This window comes from Pleurodeles waltl, chromosome 6, assembly GCF_031143425.1.
Source record: "Pleurodeles waltl isolate 20211129_DDA chromosome 6, aPleWal1.hap1.20221129, whole genome shotgun sequence".
Classification (NCBI taxonomy): domain Eukaryota; kingdom Metazoa; phylum Chordata; class Amphibia; order Caudata; family Salamandridae; genus Pleurodeles; species Pleurodeles waltl.
The window spans coordinates 644,183,270-644,208,194 of NC_090445.1; the positions used below are offsets into that span (position 1 = coordinate 644,183,270).

Sequence of the window (24,925 nt, forward strand, 5' to 3'; positions counted from 1 at the left end):
TCAGTCCAATGATGGCATCCAGTACTTTAGGCAGGAATGCGGAGAAAGATGGTTGTGAGATTCCACCAACCAGGGCACCAGTTGTCTGAAAGGAGCCACTTGCCAGCATGTGAAGTACGGCAAGCAGCTTTGTTTCTGTTGGGATAGTGCGTGGAGTCACTAAAGTGGGGGCCAATTGCTGTTCAATATTTGTCAGCAGCTGCTGAATGGCCTGCCAGTTCAACCGGTACCTCTGGATGATGTCTCGTTCCCTGAGGCCATGCAGGGTTGTTCTTGGGCGGAATATCCTCTCCTGCCTTCTGCGCTGTCTTTGGGGTCCCTGCTGTTGTTGTTGTGGCTGCTGTTGTTGCTGCAGGGCTCTGCGTCTCCATGCACGCTGAAGAAAAAGCACCTCCATGTCTCCCTGTTGCTGCTCTGCTGCTCTGCTGCTCTGTTGTTTGTTCTGTGTGTTCTGATTAAGTACAGGTGTGTTTGCCCCATTTTAACGCCTGCCCTGACCCAGGGGTTAAAATTTCACGATATTCGTGCTTTGCGTGATTTTTTTGCGCCGCCTGCCGCGCGGGAGTGATTTTTGCCCAGAAGCATAAATACGACGCACCGCTATGTGCGTCTGTTTTTGGACGGGAACGCCTACCCTGCATGTCATTAGCGCAGGGCGGGGTGCCGCTTCCAAAAACTGGCGCACATAGCGCCATTTTCCTGGTGCGCCGGATCGGGCGTCAGGGTTTAAATATGGGGCAACATTTGCGCTGAAAGTGCGTCAAAATTTTTGACGCACATTCGGCGCAAACGGAGTATAAATATGCCCCTGCATATCTCAGGTTCTACTGATTCCATTTACTGTCCTTTTTGTCTTGTTTTATTTATTAAAGAAAGTCCTATCTTCCTAACTTGACGTGGAAACCTTTTTGTTGGTGTTTGACACTTTATTACTGCTTGAAGTGTTGTACAAATACTTTACACACTGCCTTCAAGTTAAGCCTGACTGATGTGTGCCAAGGTACCAGAACGTTGACCACGGGTTAATTTAGGGTTGACTTGTGCCTGAACTTGACATGGATTGTGCTTGCTGTTTGACCAGGGTTCGCACCCCAATCAACCAACAATTTAATTTCTTGCACCACCATATTAAATGTTGTAAATGTGTACAGTTTAATTCTATTAATTCAGCCGCACTCGTTCTGCGTTGTCCTGTTCCTTTCTGTTCTTCAAAGGCAACATGATTTTTGCTTCCGCAGAACAGCACCGAGCAAAATAACAATCTCACAATCAGTGCAAAAATATATTGTTAAAAAACAAAGGAGCATAATTAAGGTTATCACATGACTGTGCCATCAGTAACACGGTATTCCAGTTCAGTGTGTCATTCTACAAACTGCTAGAATTTAATTGGTTTAACTGAAATGAGTTACAACTACAGCTCCCAAAATGCATTGGGTTATTACATGAACGTTCAATACTGGAAGATGTCGCATCGAATGATGTATGCAGTCAGAGGCACCATATTCCAACACAGATTTCTCATCTCGAGATAATTGTTACAGAGAAGTGTGATTGTTGTTATACATCTAAGCGACAACTTGCACACCTTCTGCTGTAGACATAGCCAAATATTTATCCGCAGAAGAAGTGCAGAGAAATAGACAAACAGAAAAGAGTTACTATTTTACACTAGACAACTCCGAACGTCACATTTACATCATGGGAACTCAATAGGACCCTCTTCGACTCCAAATACATATCTTTCTGTTCGTCGGACAGATGTGTTAATGTTAATGCGATTATGTTCCGGTCATGGGATGGTTTCACTTCCCTATTGCTGCTAGTTTCTCCACTAGCTGAGAGGAAATTGAGTAATTTCCTTTTCATGTTTTATTTGTCTCGCCAGTAGCGTTGAGTTTTTTTCCCCATTATTTTCTGACAGAATCGTTTTTAAAAGGCTCTTTTACGGAGTCCTGCTGGGCCAGTGGTGAAGAAAGCACATTTACCCGAAGAGCTGCTCAACAGGTAACCGTGGTGTTAGGAATGACATGGCTTGCATTCTCTTGCTGGAGGGAATGGGTTCTGGAGGTTAATGTGTCACCTTGGGAGAATCATTTTATCCCTCTGTGTCTTGGTTGCCTTATCTAACAAAGTCAACCTATTCTCAAATCAGAGGCGGTGAGGAGATGTAAGTGTTCATAATCTGGAGTTAACCTTAAGTGTGTGACTTGGTACCTTTCATTGTGAAGTGTTGATGTCACTTTTACAGGCAAAACGTTTTAGAGTGATTGAAATGTATTCTGTATATGATGGGGAGCAGTATGTTTGATTGGTCCAGGTTTTCTTCTGATGTTTTCCTATTTTCTCTTCGCCCAAGGACCGTTTAGTTGTGAATGTCATTCATGTTATTCACTTTTTTATTCTACTATGAGTGTTTCTGGTTCATGAGCTGAATTTGACTTATCCCACATGGACATATCTTCAAACTTTAGTGTATATTTATAATTCTAACGAAGTTCAGAATTGAAATATCTTATGGTGCTTACGGAGCATCTTTGTATTAGCCTGGCTAAGTTGATTTGTCTTGTATGGCCTCAGAGATATATAGACCCTGCTTTGATGTCAAAGTGCAGATGCTTCCAATGTCTTTTTGCTCCTTTTTTGGGGTGTCCAGAGACACCACTGAAATTGTGGAAAGGCTGATTCTGACCTCCAAGACGGAAAAGGGGGGTGGACCCGCACAAGCTGTTGAAATGATGGATAGTGGTCTGCTATCTTGCCATTCTTCCCTTACTTCCCTCAGTTCTTAAATCTCTAGGGAGCAGTGAAATGATGGTCTATGGTACTGTAGCACAATCATCTGCTGCCTTTCTCCACCTCTTGTTGATTAGTACAGCCCTGTGGGACACAGCGGACCTCTACCATGCGTGGCAGCAGCAGGTACTCTAATAGTGGCCATTCCGAACACAGTACATGGGCAGCCACTCTCTTTTTAGGGAAGTCTCTGGGAAGGAGCAGTAAGGAAGCACAGAATGGTAAGTGCAGGAGTGGCAAGAGGCAGGTGTAGAAGGCTGGCAAGTCGTGAGGTATTCTTTATATTCATAGTGGTGGTGGCAGTGGTGCGGAACAATGTTAGGACTAGGAGAGGGCGTGATGAGCAAATGATGTTCCTCGTAACTCCTACCCCATCTCTATACTGACCCATGGGATAAGATGGTGGAATGTTCACGGAGGAGGACACACATAACCTAAAGTTGTAAATATGCCTTTTACTTCAGGGTTTTGAGTGACGTTAGACACAACTCTTGCTTTGCTTTCTTTGTCTATGATATCACTCAGAACTCCTCATTAGAAAATATCCTTTTGTGGGTACCTACCTATCTACCAATCTGTATGCACACCGAAGATATAGAATGAGACTGCCTCAAGATAGGGTATGTTAATGTAAGATTGTGAGTATGTTATGTTTACCAAGTATTTTCCTATTTTATTTGTTTATGTTTTTCTGCTCTACCAAAACAAGGATCTTAGTATACTTTACCTAATAACATCAGTGTAGAAATTGGATTCCATTTACAAAACAGTGAAAAGTAAATTAAGTGGAAGAGAAATAGAGAAGAACAGGAAGAGGACACAGGAGGAAAACAAGGAAGTTAATTATATAGCTTCTTATAGTTATGTTCAGTGCCTAATTAGTATCAGAGGATTAAAAGCAGTTATACAAGAACTGGAGGAGAGGACACTTATGATTAATTGGAAAGTAGTCGATCGATTGAATAGGAGAGTCTTCCATCTTTTCCTGAAATGAAGCAGACTTTCATGGTATTCCAGCTCTGCTGAGAGTTCCATAGAGTTAGTATCGCTCCTGAAAAAGATTGGGATGGACCTAGTAAAAAACGGAGTTTTCTTATTTCTATTCTCAAGTTACCTTTACCTCATAGTTGATTCTTTCCAACAGAGAACAGGAATAATGTGAGTTGTGGTGGCTGTTTAAGTTGAATGGTCTTGAAAATGATGCATGTCAGTTTGATGTACGTTCTTGTCTAATGCCAGTGGAGATCTTTCAGCAAAGGGGTAATGTGATTTTCTTTCCACACATAGTCTTGCAGTTGAATGTAACACAGCTTTAAGCGTTGATATCATGACTTCAGGGACCTCGGTCACTGATATATTTGTTTTGAAGCTTTGTGCACTGTACAGTACTAACATGATATCTCATACTTAAATTACACTGTACTCACAAGCTTTAACGTACCAAGGTCAATGAGCATAAACAAGACCCTCTTGTATTAGACTCTTCCCATTGTGACATATTTGAAATCAAAAGAGTAAAGCGGCATGATATGAAGTGGATACAACACTGAAGCAATAGTGAGCAGGTGCTCAGGAAAAAGGACTATATGACAAGAAGGGAGTTGGGTCAAATCTGGTAATGGGCTGCAGTGCCTGTTGGGGGATGGGGCTAAAAAGAGCAATGAACGGGGGTGCAAAATGAGAAAAAGGAGAGGTTGTTGAGCCAGAGAGGTATATGGAGAAAGTCCAGGCAGGAAGGTAGGGGGAACTCAGGGCTGAGTGACAGCTAAGGAAATGAGATAATTATAGATTATGACTACATAATGAGATATTGGTTTCACACGTTGTCCTATGTTTATGAAGTATGTCTAGCAGTTCACAAGTTCACATAGCAGTAAAGACAAGGGTCATAATCCACATCTGAATAATTGTTTTGTGTTCCTAGCAACAGTTGACAACTTCACTACAAACTCCAACAACAACCATAGAAATTTTAATACTGCAATAATCTTGTAATAATGTACAAAGTCAGCTGGCTCCTGTCTTTTTCTCAGACTTGCAGGTATCTATAGATCTATAACATATTACCTCACCTCACCAGTTTTAATGAGCTACCAAACAATGTTTTTTTATCTTTGACATATTTCACATAGCTGAAAGCACCCATTTAGGATTATAACACACAACCCTCAATGACTTTGCTAGTTTCAAGTAAGGTTTTTGTATTTTCCCACTTAATCAGTTTCCCTTATTACTACATTTTAACATATTTTTCATGTTTTGACTCATACTCCAGAAACTCAGACTTCATAACTCTTGTGTGATCCTTATTTGGACCATGTACTTCCCCAATCCACAAAAAAAACGTCCTTGTAGCGGGTGACTTTACTATAGGGGAAACAACCCTCTTTGCCCTGCAGCTGGCAAGTTAATTGCTGGCATAGCCACTTTGGGTTTCGACTTGTTGCCATCAGGACCAATACACATTAAGGGTGATACACTAGATTTGATCTTTGCAGCCAGAAATCATGTAGAGGGCAATAATGCCATCCTTATAGTCATGTCAGACCATTGGATGGTTCCTTTTAGGCTCTACATTAAACACATGCTAGCCCACCAGAAAAGCATCAGAAGTAGCGTACGTGGGCCAAGCTATCTATTCCAGACCCAATGTAACAGCTAAAACAGGACAAACCTATTGTAAGATCTGGTTCGGCAAAGGTGGGCTACTCAGGCTACATGACCTGGGTTGAGGATGTATTTGATGATATTCTGCATATATAGTGGTCAAGAAAAGAAGAGCTACTCCATTGGCCCCCTGGTACTCATCTTGTCTGTGGGAGGCCAAACTAGGCTGCAAGAAACTGGAGCGACTTCAGTAGGTGGACTATTGCAGCTTCGTGAGGGGCAGACTTAAATCGGCATTGAGGGAATACGAAAGGCACATCTTTGCTGCAAAAGCAGCCTTCATAATGGCCAAAGTAATGTATGCAGAAAGATTTTAAAAGGAAATGTTTTCTATTGTTCATCAATTCTCCAATTCAGGGAAAGAGTATTGGGAGTAAAAAAGCTAACTCAGGGACTTTCAGATAGGTTATTGGATTTCTTTGATGACAAAATTATTCCCATCTTGAAAAACCGGCTTGCTAAAACCGGTAGACATGACAAACATCTTAGAGAAGACAGGTGTTGATCTTCAGCAACCACAGTTGGGGGTTGAAGGATCTGAGAACTTCCCCAAAGCGAGATGAGCCAAGCTCCAAAACAATTATCTTGAAAAATGGGCGCTGTCAACATCCATTAATTTTACGGCTATCTCACTAGCTTTGAAGGCTGGATCCCCATTCGATCCTCTGCTTTGTGGAAAGCAGCCACAGGGGTCCTTGCTCCGCCACTGCTGGACATCTGTTATAACTCACTTAATAGTGAGATTGTTTCTGTGGAGTGAAAATAAGGCCTTGGTGGTGGTCCTCCTAAAAAAAAAACCTCTGCGGACTCTGAGATGCTGTCACACTACCAACCTATGTCCCTTCTGCCTTTTGCTGGAAAACTTGTAGAAAAACGTTATCCTTTTATTATCTTAAATATTTGCTAAAAAAACAACCTACTTGAGCCATCCCAGTCTGGGCTTCACCCATTTTACAATAAAGAGAAAGCCCTTGTAACAGTGGTAGACAACCTATGAATGCTGGTGGACCAAGAGGAATGCACAGACTTAGTGCTATTTCATCTATTTGCAGCATTTGATACAGTGTTTCATTACATCTTACTCACTAGGCTGAAGTATATTGGCATAACTGGAAAGACTACTGAATGGTATAGGTCTTATCTACAAGGGAGATTACAAGCTGCTTCCTACAACCCTATACATCTGAGGCTAAATATTTGAGTCAAGGGTGCTGCATGGATGAGCTTTGAGTCTGACATTTTATGCAGATGACACTCAGCTAATCTTCACACTGGATAAAGTGGCTGAAAACCCACTTGAACCATTTCACCAGAGTATGGCTGTGGTATCAGAATAGTTACATTCAAAGTCACTCAGATGTAACTCAGCCAAAATTCAATGTTGTGGATGAGACATACTTGTATCCCTAATGTAGGACACCAGGCTTTTGACCCAATCCCTGGACCTCATCTCCAAAAACAGAAACATGGTAAAACACCTAAGAATACACCTAGACCCAGAGCTCTCTTTAGAGGGTCAGATAAATCACCCTGCATCTACATGCTTCTGCCTTTTGAAACAGGTAAAGAAGATCCTGCCTCTCCTGCCAAGGTCGATTCAATGGGTGGTGATCCAGGTGACAGTATTGAGTTGCTGGACTGTTGTCGATTTTCTTAGGCGTCGATGCTGGGCCTTTTCAGAAACTACAAAGAAACAGAACACGTCTTCCAGGTTAGTACTTGGTTGGCCACTTTCTTCTTCTTTGATCGGTCTACTCAAAACTTTCTTTTCGCTGCCAGTGGGCAAAAGGGTGATGCTTAATTCACTCTGTCTAGTCTATAAGAATATTCACCTTTGCGGCCCTAATTATGTAGTGGAGAAGTTCTATCAACACACTCCATCTTACAGTTTTCGATCAGCTTGAGGTAATTTGCTAGTGGTTCCTTTCTACAAACGTGTTTGTGCAGGGGCCAAATACTTTGCAGGGACTGTATTGAGGCCTTTGAATAGGCTGTTGTGGCCTAGCAGGTCACACCCAGAATGCTCAAATTCAGAAAAGCCTTAAAAACCACAGCTTTTAAAAAATGAGATGGCTCTATAATATTGTTTTGGACTCCCAGATATTACCCTATGGTAGTCTAGATCTGTCAGCTTTTCTCCCTTTTTGTTACTGTTCATACTTTGCTAGTGTTCTCAGCACCAGGTCACCCTATGGCGTAGCAGTTGCGCTTTATAACATTGTTAACATAGTATTTAAAGTTGGGTTGTTGATTGACTGGGGTGTTAACCTTAGTCAAGCAGCAACCACAATACTAGTCAGGGTAAATGTCAAGCAAACCCTAAATTAAAATTTGCTTATGTTAAACCTCACTGTTTGAACAGAGCAGTCAGGCTTAACTTAAAGGCAGTTTGTAAAGTATTGGTGCAACACTTCAAACAGTAAACAGAGAAAACACCACATAAAAAGATTCCACACCAGATTGGAAAAATAGAGCAAAATATAATAAATTAAATAAGATCAAACAGACAAAAATCCAACAAGTAGAACTTACGTTATTAATTTTTAAAGAATGAAATGTAAAAAAGTGCTTAGAAGCAAGGAGTGCCAACCAGGGATATCTGGTTGCGCTGGACCGGGACAAAGTCAAAAGTTCAGACTGATCGCGATGGATCGTGGGACAGTCACAGAGTCACTGTTGGACCAGCTGAACCAAAGTACCTTAAAATCCAGGGGCGCTGCGTTGGTTTTGAACCATGCCGTCGATGAGATGCATCAATGCTCCCCACTCAATCGAGGAGATTTGTCAAAGTTCCACGTGCAGCGCTAATTATGCGTCAGTTCCAAGATAGAATAGAGATCGGGGGCAAGTGCCGGCTGTGTCGACGTTGAGGTGATGCACTGATTACGATGAGCCCAGTGGTTGTGATGCAGAGTTTGGCATTGTTGTCTAAGTTATGCACACCGAAGATGTAGAATGAGACTGCCTCAAGATAGGGTATGTTAATGTTAGAATGTGAGTATGTTATGTTTACCAAGTATTTTCCTATTTTATTTGTTTATGTTTTGCTGCTCTACCAAAACAAGGATCTTAGTATACTTTACCTAATAACATCAGTGTAGAAATTGGATTCCATTTACAAAACAGTGAAAAGTAAATTAAGTGGAAGAGAAATAGAGAAGAACAGGAAGAGGACACATGAGGAAAACAAGGAAGTTAATTATATAGCTTCTTATAGTTATGTTCAGTGCCTAATTAGTATCAGACGATTAAAAGCAGTTATACAAGAACTGGAGGAGAGGACACTTATGATTAATTGGAAAGTAGTCGATCGATTGAATAGGAGAGTTTTCCATCTTTTCCTGAAATGAAGCAGACTTTCATGGTATTCCAGCTCTGCTGAGAGTTCCATAGAGTTAGTATCGCTCCTGAAAAAGATTGGGATGGACCTAGTAAAAAACTGAGTTTTCTTATTTCTATTCTCAAGTTACCTTTACCTCATAGTTGATTCTTTCCAACAGAGAACAGGAATAATGTGAGTTGTGGTGGCTGTTTAAGTTGAATGGTCTTGAAAATTATGCATGTCAGTTTGATGTACGTTCTTGTCTAATGCCAGTGGAGATCTTTCAGCAAAGGGGTAATGTGATTTTCTTTCCACACATAGTCTTGCAGTTGAATGTAACACAGCTTTAAGCGTTGATATCATGACTTCAGGGACCTCGGTCACTGATATATTTGTTTTGAAGCTTTGTGCACTGTACAGTACTAACATGATATCTCATACTTAAATTACACTGTACTCACAAGCTTTAACGTACCAAGGTCAATGAGCATAAACAAGACCCTCTTGTATTAGACTCTTCCCATTGTGACATATTTGAAATCAAAAGAGTAAAGTGGCATGACATGAAGTGGATACAGCACTGAAGCAATAGTGAGCAGGTGCTCAGGAAAAAGGACTATATGACAAGAAGGGTGTTGGGTCACATCTGGTAATGGGCTGCAGTGCCTGTTGGGGGATGGGGCTAAAAAGAGCAATGAACGGGGGTGCAAAATGAGAAAAAGGAGAGGTTGTTGAACCAGAGAGGTATATGGAGAAAGTCCAGACAGGAAGGTAGGGGGAACTCAGGGTTGAGTGACAGCTAAGGAAATGAGATAATTATAGATTATGACTACATAATGAGATATTGGTTGCACACGTTATCCTATGTTTATGAAGTACGTCTAGCAGTTCACAAGTTCACATAGCAGTAAAGACAATGGTCATAATCCACATCTGAATAATTTTTTTGTGTTCCTAGCAACAGTTGACAACTTCACTACAAACTCCAACAACAACCAAAGGAATTTTAATACTGCAATAATCCTGCAATAATGTACAAAGTCAGGTGGCTCCTGTCTTTTTCTCAGACTTGCAGGTATCTATAGCTCTATAACATATTACCTCATCTCACCAGTTTTAATCACCTACCAAACAATGTTGTTTATCTTTGACATATTTCACATACCTGAAAGCACCCATTCAGGATTACAACACACAACTCTCAATGACTTTGCTAGTTTCAAGTAAGGTTTTTGTCTTTTCCCACTTAATCAGTTTCCCTTATTACTACATTTTAACATATTTTTCATGTTTTGACTCATACTCCAGAAACTCAGACTTCATAACTCTTGTGTGATCCTTATTTGGACCAAGTACTTCCACATTCCACAAAAAAAACTTCCTTGTAGCGGGTGGCTTTAATATAGGGGAAACAACCCTCTTTGCCCTGCAGCTGGCAAGTTAATTGCTGGCATAGCCACTTTGGGTTTCGACTTGTTGCCATCAGGACCAATACACATTAAGGGCGATACACTAGATTTGATCTTTGCAGCCAGAAATCATGTAGAGGGCAATAATACCATCCTTCTAGTCTTGTCAGACCATTGGATGGTTCCTTTTAGGCTCTACATTAGACACATGCTAGCCCACCAGAAAAGCATCAGAAGTAGCGTACGTGGGCCAAGCTATCTATTCCAGACCCAATGTAACAGCTGAAACAGGACAAACCTATTGTAAGATCTGGTTCGGCAAAGGTGGGCTACTCAGGCTACATGACCTGGTTTGAGGATGTACTTGATGATATTCTGCCATATATAGTGGTCAAGAAAACAAGAGCTACTCCATTGGGCTCCTGGTACTCATCTTGTCTGTGGGAGGCCAAACTAGGCTGCAAGAAACTGGAGCGACTTCGGTAGGTGGATTATTGCAGCTTCGTGAAGGGCAGACTTAAATCGGCATTGAGGGAATATGAAAGGCACATCTTTGCTGCAAAAGCAGCCTTCATAATGGCCAAAGTAATGTATGCAGAAAGCTTTTAAAAGGAAATGTTTTCTATTGTTCATCAATTCTCCAACTCAGGGAAACAGTATTGGGAGTAAAAAAGCTAACTCAGGGACTTTCAGATAGGTTATTGGATTTCTTTGATGACAAAATTATTCCCATCTTGAAAAACCGGCTTGCTAAAACCGGTAGACATGACAAACATCTTAGAGAAGACAGGTGTTGATCTTCAGCAACCACAGTTGGGGGTTGAAGGATCTGAGAACTTCCCCAAAGCGAGATGAGCCAAGCTCCAAAACAATTATCTTGAAAAATGGGCGCTGTCAACATCCATTAATTTTACGGCTATCTCACTAGCTTTGAAGGCTGGATCCCCATTCGATCCTCTGCTTTGTGGAAAGCAGCCACAGGGGTCCTTGCTCCACCACTGCTGGACATCTGTTATAACTCACTTAATAGTGAGATTGTTTCTGTGGAGTGAAAATAAGGCCTTGGTGGTGGTGCTCCTAAAACAAAACCTCTGCGGACTCTGAGATGCTGTCACACTACCAACCTATGTCCCTTCTGCCTTCTGCTGGAAAACGTGTAGAAAAATGTTATCCTTTTATTATCTTAAATATTTGCTAAAAGAAACAACCTACTTGAGCCATCCCAGTCTGGGCTTCACCCATTTTACAATAAAGAGAAAGCCCTTGTAACAGTGGTAGACAACCTATGAATGCTGGTGGACCAAGAGAAATACACAGACTTAGTGCTATTGGATCTATTTGCAGCATTTGATACAGTGTGTCATTACATCTTACTCACTAGGCTGAAGTATATTGGCATAACTGGAAAGACTCCTGAATGGTATAGGTCTTATCTACAAGGGAGATTACAAGCTGCTTCCTACAACCCTATACATCTGAGGCTAAATATTTGAGTCAAGGGTGCTGCATGGATGAGCTTTGAGTCTGACATTTTATGCAGATGACACTCAGCTAATCTTCACACTGGATAAAGTGGCTGAAAACCCACTTGAACCATTTCACCAGAGTATGGCTGTGGTATCAGAATAGTTACATTCAAAGTCACTCAGATGAAACTCAGCCAAAATTCAATGTTGTGGATGAGACATACTTGAATCCCTAATGTAGGACACCAGTCTTTTGACCCAATCCCTGGTCCTCATCTCCAAAAATAGAAACATGGTAAAACACCTAAGAATACACCAAGACCCAGAGCTCTCTTTAGAGGGTCAGATAAATCACCTTGCATCTACATGCTTCTGCCTTTTGAAACAGGTAAAGAAGATCCTGCCTCTCCTGCCCTGGTCGATTCACTGGGTGGTGATCCAGGTGACAGTATTGAGTTGCTGGACTGTTGTCCATTTTCTTAGGCCTCGATGCAGGGCCTTTTAAGAAGCTACAAAGAAACAGAACACATCTTCCAGGTTAGTACTTGGTTGGCCACTTTCTTCTTCTTTGATCGGTCTACTCAAAGCTTTCTTTTCGCTGCCAGTGGGCAAAAGGGTGATGCTTAATTCACTCTGTCTAGTCTATAAGAATATTCACCTTTGCGGCCCTAATTATGTAGTGGAGAAGTTCTATCAACACATTCCATCTTACAGTTTACGATCAGCTGGAGGTAATTTGCTAGTGGTTCCTTTCTAGAAACGTGTTTGTGCAGGGGCCAAATACTTTGCAGTGACTGTATTGAGGCCTTTGAATAAGCTGTTGTGGCCTAGCAGGTCACACCCAGAATGCTCAAATTCAGAAAAGCCTTAAAAACCACAGCTTTAAAAAAATGAGATGGCTCTATAATATTGTTTTGGACTCCCAGATATTACCCTATGGTAGTCTAGATCTGTCAGCTTTTCCCCCTTTTTGTTACTGTTCCTACTTTCCTAGTGTTCTCAGCACCAGGACACCCTATGGCGTAGCAGTTGCGCTTTATAACATTGTTAACATAGTATTTAAAGTTGGGTTGTTGATTGACTGAGTTGTTAACCTTATGTTGGAAAATGGGTTATTGGTAGGGCAGGTAGGTACCTACACCTAGCAACAAGCCACTAACCTCCACATAGGTACAGTTAGGTCTCAGTAAATTAATCCCAGCTCAACCCTTGGTAGCTTGGCAACGAGCGTTAAGGCTTAACTTAGGAGACAAAGTGTAAAGCATTCAAATATCACAAAACAGTAATTAAATAAAACACAGGAAACAGTTTAAAAATCCAAAACCAATTTATATAAATAGTTTATATTTTTATCTTTAAAATGACACAAAAACGATTAAAATCGGTTCAGGGGAACCGGAGATATGAATTTTTAAAGAATTATTACTTTTCTGGCGCTTAGAAACAAAAAGCGCCAATCGGGTCATCTGGTTGCACCTCGACCGGGGCAAAGTCAAACTTTCAGGCCGACCGCGATGGAGCCCTGCTCGGCTACAGGTCGCGGGAGGCCTCGGTTAAAAAGTTACCTTCTGACTTAGTCTTTATTTTGAAGTTTTTCTTCACCGGGACGAACCTGCCAGTTGAATCCGACCTCCTGGAGCCCTTGTCCGGATACGCGATGTGGGTTTCCTCGGTGGAGACTTTTACCTTCGGACTTAGTCGTTTTTTCGAGATGAAAATCCTTCGACCGGGGTAAACCTGGATCTTGATCCGACGTCCATGGAGCCCTTCTCGGATACGATGGCTGGGAGGTCCCGGTCAACTTTTTACGTTCGGACTGAGTCTCTTTTTTGGATGTTTTTCTTTACCGGGACGAACCACGAAGTCAGGCCGAGTCGCGGTTGAGGCAAGACGGCTAGAATTTCCGCGGCGGGTCGGTCCCTCTCTGGAGCTTTTTTCCAAAAGTTCTCAAATCTTTTCCAAACTTCTGGGGCTTCACCCAGATGTTCTTTTAAGGTTCTTTTGGGGTCCACAGCTCACCCCAAGGGTCCAGAAGTTCTGTGATGGTCCTTGGGGGGTGCGGACTTCAACTCCCAGAAGGCACCTGGCGCAAACTCCTTTTTGGCCACTGGACAGTGGTCAGCTGGTCGCTTTCTTCAGGAGTTGGTGCAGGGGACTCTGGTTTAGCAATTTTTCACCTGTAGCAAACAGGGAGTCCCTCCTTGAACCAGTTGAAGCCAGGCAAAGTCCTTCTTGTGGTGAAGCCCAGGTGTGCAGCTGGTGCAGTCCTTCTGAGTGCAGGTTCCAGGTGCAGGCCAGGGGTCCAGCAGGGCAGTCCTTCTTCTTCTTTAGTTCCTTTCTTGTTGAATTCTGGAGAGGATCTGAGGTGTGGGGGCAGGTCTGCCAGTTTTATCCTTGCTCCTGGGTGAAAAGCAGGGGGGCCCTGGTTCTCCAATCAGGGACAGGGTCGTCCCCCTGTGATGACCACTTCCTGGGAAGTGTGGCAAAAATCCATCCCAGAAGGCAACAGTCTCTAAAAATCCAACATGGATGAATCTGATTTTTGGAGGTTACATCTGGCTGAGCCCACCCACTGGTGTGGCTAAAAATCATAAACACACCCCTCTCCTGCCCTCTCCTAATCTAATCAAGGGGGCACCTAATTGTCTGGGGTTGAGGGATGTGGGGGTGTTGCTGGGTGCTGCAAATGTCCTTCTCTGCCTTTGAAGACCAGTTTGGCAGCCCTCCCCCTTCCTGCCTCACCATCTGCTTTGGGGAGATTCTCTCCCCCAAGCACATTCCTTTGTGTGAAGCCTGGCCACTTCACACCTCATCAAGGCAGCCTGGCAGAAGCTGCTGCAGGCTGGCCAATCAGAGCACAGCAGCAAAAACAATGCAGAGCTGAAATTGGCAACTTTTTAGGTAAAGTCTAAACTTTTTACCTGAACTAGTTATATTAAATCCAACAACTGGAAGTTGTAGGATTTATTACAACAATTAATTTGATACCAAATTCTTGGTATGCAACATTTAAGGAGACTTTAAAATTTAAAATAAAGTCTGCCCATTCTAGCCTATGAAGGCCATTTACTTCAATGAGGGAAAAACGAATTTGGCTGTTTTTACCTCACCAGGGCTTATAAATCTATTTTTATAAAGTCCCTGCTTAAAGTTACATGGCACCCAGCCCTAGGGGCACATAGGGCACACCTTAGGGGTGACTTATATGTAAAAATAAGGTAGTTTAAGACTTTGGAAGTACCTTTAATTCCAAAGTCGGATTTGCATATAACTTTAATTTAAAAGCAGCCAGCAAGGCAGGCTTGCTTTTAAAATGACACTGGGCACCTCAGCAATGCACCTAGGTGTGCACCACCTATGCTGTGGTCCCTAAACCTACATGCCCTACCATATACTAGGGACTTATAGGTAGGTTAACTTAGCCAATTATAATTAGCCTAATTTGCATATCCATTTTACACAGAGCACAGGCCCTGGGACTGGTTAGCAGTACCCAGGGCACCATCAAAGTCAGGAAAACACCAGCAAAAAGAGGAAAATGGGGGCAAAAAGTTATGGGGCCTCTGCAATCAGCCCTGTTTTCTCACACACACCCCCCCCCCCCCAGCCCACACGCCCAGGAGACTCAGCCCAACCCTGGGAGAGTCTTCCTGGCTTGTTAGGCGAGGAAGACAGTGAAGAAAACTGGCTGTCCCTTTGCAGGGCCTACTCTGCCTTATATCCTCCTGTCAGGGTCACTCCCTATGGGTAGTGAAGCCATCCCAACAGTAAAAGGACCCAACTCAAACTGAAACTTCCCTCTAGGGGGGTCTTCCTCCTTTCTCTCTGCCAACTTGGGTAGTGAGGTGCCCACCTCCCCTACTCCAAACTTTGCTAGGGCAACACCTAGCTTACCCAAAGAGGTCACCCAACACTTGAGCAACCCCACCATGACCAATAGGGTCAGGGGGCCTACTTTGCTATTGGCCCTGGGGTCTGCCTCCCAGGCCAAGTACAGTGCTGCCAGGAAGGCTAGCACCCAGCAGAGGCTACTGACAGCTGTCAGTACCCAGAACCACACCCTAAGCTCTCCACTGACAGGTGGCTGAGCTGCTTTAGGGGCATCTTTGGGGTCCTGGCACCCCTCTTGCTGTCTAGAGTGGGGGGCTACCACCTCCTGTGGCAGACACCCTCCTTCCACTCTCCCTTCTGTCAGTGCAGGGGCAACACCTTGCATCTGGACAGCTGCCTGACTACTCAGGACTTCCTTGGGGTCAGGTGAGGCCTCACCAGTGCCAACTCTGGGCTCCCCCCTTACTGGGGCAGAAGGCCCTTGGCTCCCTGGAACTCTCTTTAAGAGTGGCCTACCCTTCCTTTTCTTCTTTCCTTTTCTTGGGGACCCCTGTCTCCTAACTGTAGGGACTGACTCCCCGGGACTTTGGGTTGGGGGGGCGCCTTGGGCGACCACCCCATCTGTGACCAGACTCACCTCTGGGAGGTCATTGCCCAGGATACAATCTAGGGGAAGGTCAGCACTGACTACCACCCTAATCCAGTCAAGGATAACCTCCCTCTCTAGGGGCACTATGGCTACAGGTTTGGAGGTGACCTCCCCTGTGGCTATCCTGACTTTCTTTGTCTTTCCTGGGACATACATGTCTGGGGTCACTAACCGGTCACTCACTATAGTGTGACTGGCACAGGTGTCCCTCAGGCCAGTGGTAGGGATCCCATTCACTTGAATGTGGTGGAAGTGCCTACTCCCACCCTCAGGGATCACCAGCTTACCATCTGGTCCTGTCTCCCAGCTAAATGCTAGGAGGACTTCATCATCTGAGGAATCCTCCTCTATGGCTACACTGGACAGCCCAGTGCTAACCACCTTCTTTGGACAGGCTGCATCTCCTCTGAAGTGACCTGTCTGCTGACAGTCAAAGCAAGCCCTACTGTCCAAGAGCTTTTTTAACCCTGGGTCTAACTGTCTCTGCTGGTCAGAGTGGGATTTACTCTCCTCCTTCTTAGGGTTCTGGGGTACAGAGGGAGTCTCTGTGGTGGGCTTACCACCTCCCTCCTTAGGTTTTTGGGGACCTGTCCCCCCCTTCTTGGAGTCTCCCCCCTGGGACTTGACAACCACCCTGGTTCTCAACCACTCATCAGCTGCCTCCCCTAGCTCTCTAGGGTTGGTCTGCTTAGAGTCCACTAGATGCTGGCGTAACCTTTCTTGGGTACAATTGGTCAAGATGTGCTCTCTCATGATCAGATTGTATAACCCCTCATAAGTATCTACTTTGTTACCAATAATCCAGCCCTCTAGTGCCTTTAGTGAAATGTCCACAAAGTCAACCCAAGACTGGGTACTGACCTTCTGGGTGTCCCTGAACTTCATTCTATATTGCTCTGGGGTCAGATCAAACTTCTTGGCTAAGCACCCCTTCATACTAGGGTATGAATCTGCCTCTTCCCCCCTTAAGGTCAGAAGCCTATCCCTCCCTGAGTTGGGGACCAACTCCCACAAAAGGGAACCCCAGTATTGAGGCCTAACCCTTCTCATTTGCAGTGCCCTCTCAAAGGCCCCCAGCCACTTATCTATGTCATCCCCCTCTACATAGGCAGGAACCACCCCTTTGGGTAATCTGGGGCAAACTCCCCCACCCATGGACACTTCAGCTTCTTTATCGCTGCTTCCATCTCTTTTCTCTTTGTATGCCCACTTTTTCTTTTCTAGGGCCAGCTTCTCTGCTTCCAAAGCTATGTATGCTAGCTGGGCCTCCAGCTCTCTTTCTCTGATGGATGGGTTCTCTCCTCCTGAAAGGACCCCCTTCCCACCACTAGCTTTGGATCTGCCCCTAGTGACTGTATTTACTGAGGACCGTTCTTCCTCATCCTCACTTAGGCTCAGATGCCTTCCCTCCCCTGAGTGGTTAGAGCTTGCATCCTCCCTTCTTTCTCCCTCCTCTGGAGCTTCTTCTGACTCTACCTCTTGGGCCTCAGCCCATGCTGTCAGGGATGTGATCAGGATTTGCTTCCTGAGATCAGTGGTTGCAGGCAACCCTCTTTCAATACACAACCCCCTAAGCTGGACTACTGTCAGTGTGGGTAGGCTAGCCAGATCAAGCTCCATGGTTCCCTAGTTTTGTGTCAACAAAAACTTTTTGCAAAAATTGGAAACAAGAATTTAGAAAAATTACAAAAATTCAATAATTGAAATTAATCCAAATTAAAAATTAAAAACAATTTTTGCACTAGGACAATTTAAAGGATTTTTAATTTGTTTTACCTAAAACTGTAACGTGATATTGAACACAAGTACAGGATCCCGTCGCTGCTTCCAATTATGTTGGAAAATGGGTTATTGGTAGGGCAGGTAGGTACCTACACCTAGCACCAAGCCACTAACCTCCACATAGGTACAGTTAGGTCTCAGTAAATTAATCCCAGCTCAACCCTTGGTAGCTTGGCAACGAGCGTTAAGGCTTAACTTAGGAGACAAAGTGTAAAGCATTCAAATATCACAAAACAGTAATTAAATAAAACACAGGAAACAGTTTAAAAATCCAAAACCAATTTATAAAAATAGTTTATATTTTTATCTTTAAAATGACACAAAAACGATTAAAATCGGTTCAGGGGAACCGGAGATATGAATTTTTAAAGAATTATTACTTTTCTGGCGCTTAGAAACAAAAAGCGCCAATCGGGTCATCTGGTTGCACCTCGACCGGGGCAAAGTCAAACTTTCAGGCCGACCGCGATGGAGCCCTGCTCGGCTACAGGTCGCGGGAGGCCTCGGTTAAAAAGTTACCTTCTGACTTAGTCTTTATTTAGAAGTTTTTCTTCACCGGGACGAACCTGCCAGTTGAATCCGACCTCCTGGAGCCCTTGTCCGGATACGCAATGTGGGTTTCCTCGGTGGAGACTTTTACCTTCGGACTTAGTCGTTTTTTCGAGATGAAAATCCTTCGACCGGGGTAAACCTGGATCTTGATCCGACGTCCATGGACCCCTTCTCGGATACGATGGCTGGGAGGTCCCGGTCAACTTTTTACGTTCGGACTTAGTCTCTTTTTTGGATGTTTTTCTTTACCGGGACGAACCACGAAGTCAGGCCGAGTCGCGGTTGAGGCAAGCCGGCTAGAATTTCCGCGGCGGGTCGGTCCCTCTCTGGAGCTTTTTTCCAAAAGTTCTCAAATCTTTTCCAAACTTCTGGGGCTTCACCCAGATGTTCTTTTAAGGTTCTTTTGGGGTCCACAGCTCACCCCAAGGGTCCAGAAGTTCTGTGATGGTCCTTGGGGGGTGCGGACTTCAACTCCCAGAAGGCACCTGGCGCAAACTCCTTTTTGGCCACTGGACAGTGGTCAGCTGGTCGCTTTCTTCAGGAGTTGGTGCAGGGGACTCTGGTTTAGCAATTTTTCACCTGTAGCAAACAGGGAGTCCCTCCTTGAACCAGCTGAAGCCAGGCAAAGTCCTTCTTGTGGTGAAGCCCAAGTGTGCAGCTGGTGCAGTCCTTCTGAGTGCAGGTTCCAGGTGCAGGCCAGGGGTCCAGCAGGGCAGTCCTTCTTCTTCTTTAGTTCCTTTCTTGTTGAATTCTGGAGGGGATCTGAGGTGTGGGGGCAGGTCTGCCAGTTTTATCCTTGCTCCTGGGTGAAAAGCAGGGGGGCCCTGGTTCTCCAATCAGGGACAGGGTCGTCCCCCTGTGATGACCACTTCCTGGGAAGTGTGGCAAAAATCCATCCCAGAAGGCAACAGTCTCTAAAAATCCAACATGGATGAATCTGATTTTTGGAGGTTACATCTGGCTGAGCCCACCCACTGGTGTGGCTAAAAATCATAAACACACCCCTCTCCTGCCCTCTCCTAATCTAATCAAGGGGGCACCTAATTGTCTGGGGTTGCAGGATGTGGGGGTGTTGCTGGGTGCTGCAAATGTCCTTCTCTGCCTTTGAAGACCAGTTTGGCAGCCCTCCCCCTTCCTGCCTCACCATCTGCTGAGGGGAGATTCTCTCCCCCAAGCACATTCCTTTGTGTGAAGCCTGGCCGCTTCACACCTCATCAAGGCAGCCTGGCAGAAGCTGCTGCAGGCTGGCCAATCAGAGCACAGCAGCAAAAACAATGCAGAGCTGAAATTGGCAACTTTTTAGGTAAAGTCTAAACTTTTTACCTGAACTAGTTATATTAAATCCAACAACTGGAAGTTGTAGGATTTATTACAACAATTAATTTGATACCAAATTCTTGGTATGCAACATTTAAGGAGACTTTAAAATTTAAAATAAAGTCTGCCCATTCTAGCCTATGAAGGCCATTTACTTCAATGAGGGAAAAACGAATTTGGCTGTTTTTACCTCACCAGGGCTTATAAATCTATTTTTATAAAGTCCCTGCTTAAAGTTACATGGCACCCAGCCCTAGGGGCACATAGGGCACACCTTAGGGGTGACTTATATGTAAAAATAAGGTAGTTTAAGACTTTGGAAGTACCTTTAATTCCAAAGTCGAATTTGCATATAACTTTAATTTAAAAGCAGCCAGCAAGGCAGGCTTGCTTTTAAAATGACACTGGGCACCTCAGCAATGCACCTAGGTGTGCACCACCTATGCTGTGGTCCCTAAACCTACATGCCCTACCATATACTAGGGACTTATAGGTAGGTTAACTTAGCCAATTATAATTAGCCTAATTTGCATATCCATTTTACACAGAGCACAGGCCCTGGGACTGGTTAGCAGTACCCAGGGCACCATCAAAGTCAGGAAAACACCAGCAAAAAGAGGAAAATGGGGGCAAAAAGTTATGGGGCCTCTGCAATCAGCCCTGTTTTCTCACACCTTAGTCAAGCAGCAACCACATTACTAGTCAGGGTAAATGTCAAGCAAACCCTAAATTAAACTTTGCTTATGTTAAACCTCACTGTTTGAACAGAGCAGTCAGGCTTAACTTAAAGGCAGTTTGTAAAGTATTGGTGCAACACTTCAAACAGTAAACAGAGAAAACACCACATAAAAAGATTCCACACCAGGTTAGATAAATAGAGCAAAACATAATAAATTAAATAAGATCAAACAGACAAAAATCCAACAAGTAGAACTTACGTTATGAATTTTTAAAGAATTAAATGTAAAATAGTGCTTAGAAGCAAGAAGGGCCAACCAGGGATATCTGGTTGCGCCGGACCGGGACAAGTCAAAAGTTCAGACTGATCGCGATGGAGCTCGGGACAGCCACAGAGTCACTGTTGGACCAGCTGAACCAAAGTACCTTAAAATCCAGGGGCGCTGCGTTGGTTTTGAACCATGCCGTCCATGAGATGCATCAATGCTCCCCACTCAGTCGAGGAGATTTGTCAAAGTTCCCCGTGCAGCGCTAATTATGCGTCAGTTCCAAGATAAAATAGAGATCGGGGGCAAGTGCCGGTTGTGTCGACGTTGAGGTGATGCACTGATTACGATGAGCCCAGTGGTTGTGATGCAGAGTTTGACATTGTTGTCTAAGTTATCACCAACAGGAATTCAGGGGCCTTGCGGCAAGAAAATGCCACTGTGCTGGTTCCTGAGGCAATGCACCTGTTCTGGCCACGCAACATCAGTGATTTTTCCCCACGCAACAGGGATGCATTGGCTCTGCTTGTGCAAAACACCTTAGGCCCACTTCCAAGGGTCCAGGACTTGGATGGCACCACTAGGCAGGGTGGACTCACAGATGAGAAAGTTCAAATGTAGAAATAGGTTGATTGGAAGTATATTATGTCCCAGAGACTTTGGATCAGGAGACCAGTCAGCTATCCCCTGGAGTCACTCTGGGATTAAATGTTGTAGGTCCAGTCCTTCCCACCCAGGTAGAGGAACAGCAGACAGCACAGCAAGACAAGTGTGCAGCTAAGCAGCAACTGAGCAGAGTTGCAGTCGTTCAGCAGCACAGATGTCCTTCTTCCTGGCAGAGTTGTCACAGGTCCAGAAGTGTACTGTATTGGTGGTGTCAGAGGTCCAGTACTTATACCCAGTTGGGCATGTGAGGTATGGGAGAAATCCCTGTCTTTGAGGTCCACAGAGGTCCTGCGCTTCCTGACTTGGCTGCAGACTCAGTACAGGTAGTTATGCAGCCCTTTGTGTGGGGACAGGACACAGCCTATTCAGGTATAAGTGAGTCTGGGTCCAGCCCCCCCCCCCCCTCCCATCATGCTAGAATGGCCCATCAAGGCTCATCAAGTCACACCTAAGCTCCCACTGTGTGTGGCTGTCTAGGAGGAATACGCAAAGCCCAGCTGTCACCCACCCAGACAAGTGATCAGAGAGAGGCAGTAAGCACCAAATGGCTAAAGTAATAAAGTGCCAACATTCTAAGAGTACTATTTTCAGAATTACAGTTTAAAATCCGACTTCACATAAGTTTTGATTTTAAATTGTGATAACAGAGACACAAAAACTCAAAAAAATTATCTATTCTATGTTGTGAACTACACTTATACGTTGTAATAAGGTAATCCCAATGTTAACCAATGGGAGAGCTAGGCCTTGCAGTAGTAAAAAACTAATTTTAGAATTTTTCACTACAAGTACAAATAAAACTTAAAAATACATGCACACTGCCCTTGGGGCTGTCTAGTGCCTAGATTAGGGGTGACTTGTATTTACTGAAAATGAAGGATTCGGCCTGACAAAAGGGTTACTTTGCCAGACCGATGTGGCAGGGTAAAGCTGCACATAGAGACTCTGCATTGGCAGGCCTGAGACATGGTTAAAGGGATGATTAAGTGTGTGGCACAATCAGTGCTGCAGGCCCACAAGAAGCATTTAATTTACAAGCCCTGTGCACATGTAATACACTTTACCAGGACTTAAGGGTAAATTAAACATGCCAATGGGTATAAGCCATGTTTCCATGTTATAAGGAGAGAGCACAAGTACTTTAGCACTGGTTAGTAGTAGTAATGTGCACTGAGTTCTAAGGCCAGCAAAATCGAAGTTTGAAACAATTTGTAGGAAGAAGGCAAAAAAGTTTAGGAATGACCCTGTAGAAAGGGCCAGGTCCAACACATAGCATAACTCGATTGTCAATTTTCAGGCTTTACTTTGTGACACTCCTTCATTGCAATTTACTCAGACATTCTACTGTCAGCTCCGGTCCCCAGTAAACCAGTCTGCATTATTGTTAGACATGTCAACCTGAGAGTGCTCTTCCCCTAAACATTTTGTCTTCTTACCTCTAAGTTTTGCTGGATTTCATTTTTGTTGGCCTGAGGATTCATGCACTTTACCACTGCTAACCAGTGCTAAAGTGTTTGTGCTCACCTCCCTAACTCCTGCTTACCAGTACTAAAGTGTTTTTGCACACTTCCCTAAACATGGTTTAATTGCCCAGATAGCTAACTGGCTTATATATTTTACTTATAAGTCCCTTGTAGAATGGTATGGGCGTATATCCAGGGTATGTAAATTAAAGAATGCCAGTGGGCCTGCATTAATTATTATGCCACCCACTTAAGTAGCCCTCCAAAACATGTCCCGACCTACCATTCTGGCATGAATGCAGGGTCACACTGCCATGTTGACGTGGCATTTAAACCGCTTTGCCAACCCTTAAACTCCCCTTTTAATACACCTAAATCATCCCCAAGGTAGACCCTAGGTAGGCCATAGGGCCTAGCGTTGTGTAAATAAAAGGTTGGACATGTACTTTTAAGTATTACATGACCAGGTAGTGAAAAACTCCCAAATGTGTCTTTTACTGCTGTGACGCCAACCCCTTCCACAGGATAACATTGGGGATTCCTTATTACATTTGATAAGCTGTAGTTCCTAACTGGGGGCAGGTAGATATATTATTGGGGGTCATTCTGACCAAAAGACCGCCGCAGGTATTCTGGGTTTCCCACTGGGCTGGCGGGCGACCGCCAGAAGGCCGCCCGCCAGCCCAGCGGGAAACACCCTTCCATGAGGATGCCGACGGGTGCAGTTGCACCCGTCGCGATTTTCAGTGTCTGCATGGCAGACACTGAAAATCTTGGTGGGGCCCTGTTACGGGGGCCCCTGCAGTGCCCATGCCGCTGGCATGGGCACTGCAGGGGCCCCCAGGGGCCCCACGACACCCCATACCGCCATCCTGTTCCTGGCAGCCAAAACCGCCAGGAACAGGATGGCGGTATGGGGGTCGGAATCCCCATGGTGGTGCAGCAAGCTGCGCCGCCATGGAGGATTCCCCAGGGCAGCGGAAAACCGGCGGTACACCGCCGGTTTTCCGTTTCTGACCGCGGCTGTACCGCCGCGGTCAGAATGCCCAAGGGAGCACCGCCAGCCTGTTGGCGGTGCTCCCGCGGTCGTTGGCCCTGGCGGATTTTACCGCCAGGGTCAGAATGACCCCCATTATGTTTAGTACTTATGAAATTGGAATTTTAAACCCTCTTTAATGGTAAAGTCAGGTTTTTCATTACAATTTTATAAAGTTGGCATTTTCCTCCCTTTAGCCCTTTGTGCCCGCATCCTGTCTTAGGTCACATGACTGGGTGTAGATGACAGACTTTGTGAATTCCTCCCAGACAGGCACACAATAGAGAGATTAGGTGTGCCTCAATGAGCCATCTGCTGGCAGCGTGGGGTATGCAAAACTGTGTACAGCCCCATCTACACCGGAATAGCCTGTGCTCTGACTCCACTGAAAGGGCCTACTGGCTCTGTATTGTCACTGCAGCCAGCTTGGACCCAGGGCAGGAGACTCAAGAAATTCCATGCGGTTCAAAGAGGCTGTGCAGAGGCTTCTCCCACCTTCCAGGAGAAGGGCACCAGGGTATATATATAGGACATTCACCCCACCTCATCAGTGCACTTCTGGACCTGTGTACATTTTGCCAGGAAAAAGTACTGCTGTGCTGCTGAAAGGACTGCCACTCTGCTGGACTGCTACTCTAAAGTACTGCTTTGCTGTGGTGACCTGCTGCCTGATGAAGAAATGGACCTGCAAACTCATCTTGAACCCAGGGCCCCTGATTGACTCCCAAGGGCTAGTCTGCTGGCCTCCTGATCTGAGCCTCAGGGGCATAAAATGCTTCCGGACACTCTTCAGAAGTCCCTGGACCCAGCGAGTTCCTGACCCCCAACCGGTGCCTATATGGTTCTGGACCCTGGGCGTGCCTCACAGGAGCTGAATTGAAATTCCTGGGCTCTTTGTGACCACGAAACGGGCCGATTCACACCAAGACTTCATTGCTCGACCGTAATTCAGCAAAGCTCCATCAGCACAGCTCTTTGCGCTCAAGCATTGACTGCTTGCGATGGCTGCCAACGCAAAGCTCCAC

At 44.8% G+C, this 24,925-nt stretch overlaps 1 protein-coding gene across 3 annotated transcripts in view; it reads left to right on the top strand.

The window, feature by feature from the left end:
- CD53 (CD53 molecule) overlaps nucleotides 1–24,925 on the top strand; it is a 282,909-nt gene that overhangs the window by 22,934 nt on the left and 235,050 nt on the right. The window contains exon 1 of one of the 3 annotated variants that reach the window (XM_069238987.1): nucleotides 1,881–2,007. The exons of 1 other annotated variant lie outside the window; for it this stretch is intronic. The gene's annotated coding sequence lies outside the window, so the exon portion shown is untranslated. Of the gene's footprint in view, nucleotides 1–1,880; nucleotides 2,008–7,035; nucleotides 7,175–24,925 lie in introns of those variants that run through there. One more of the 3 variants, XM_069238989.1, reaches the window with a different exon arrangement.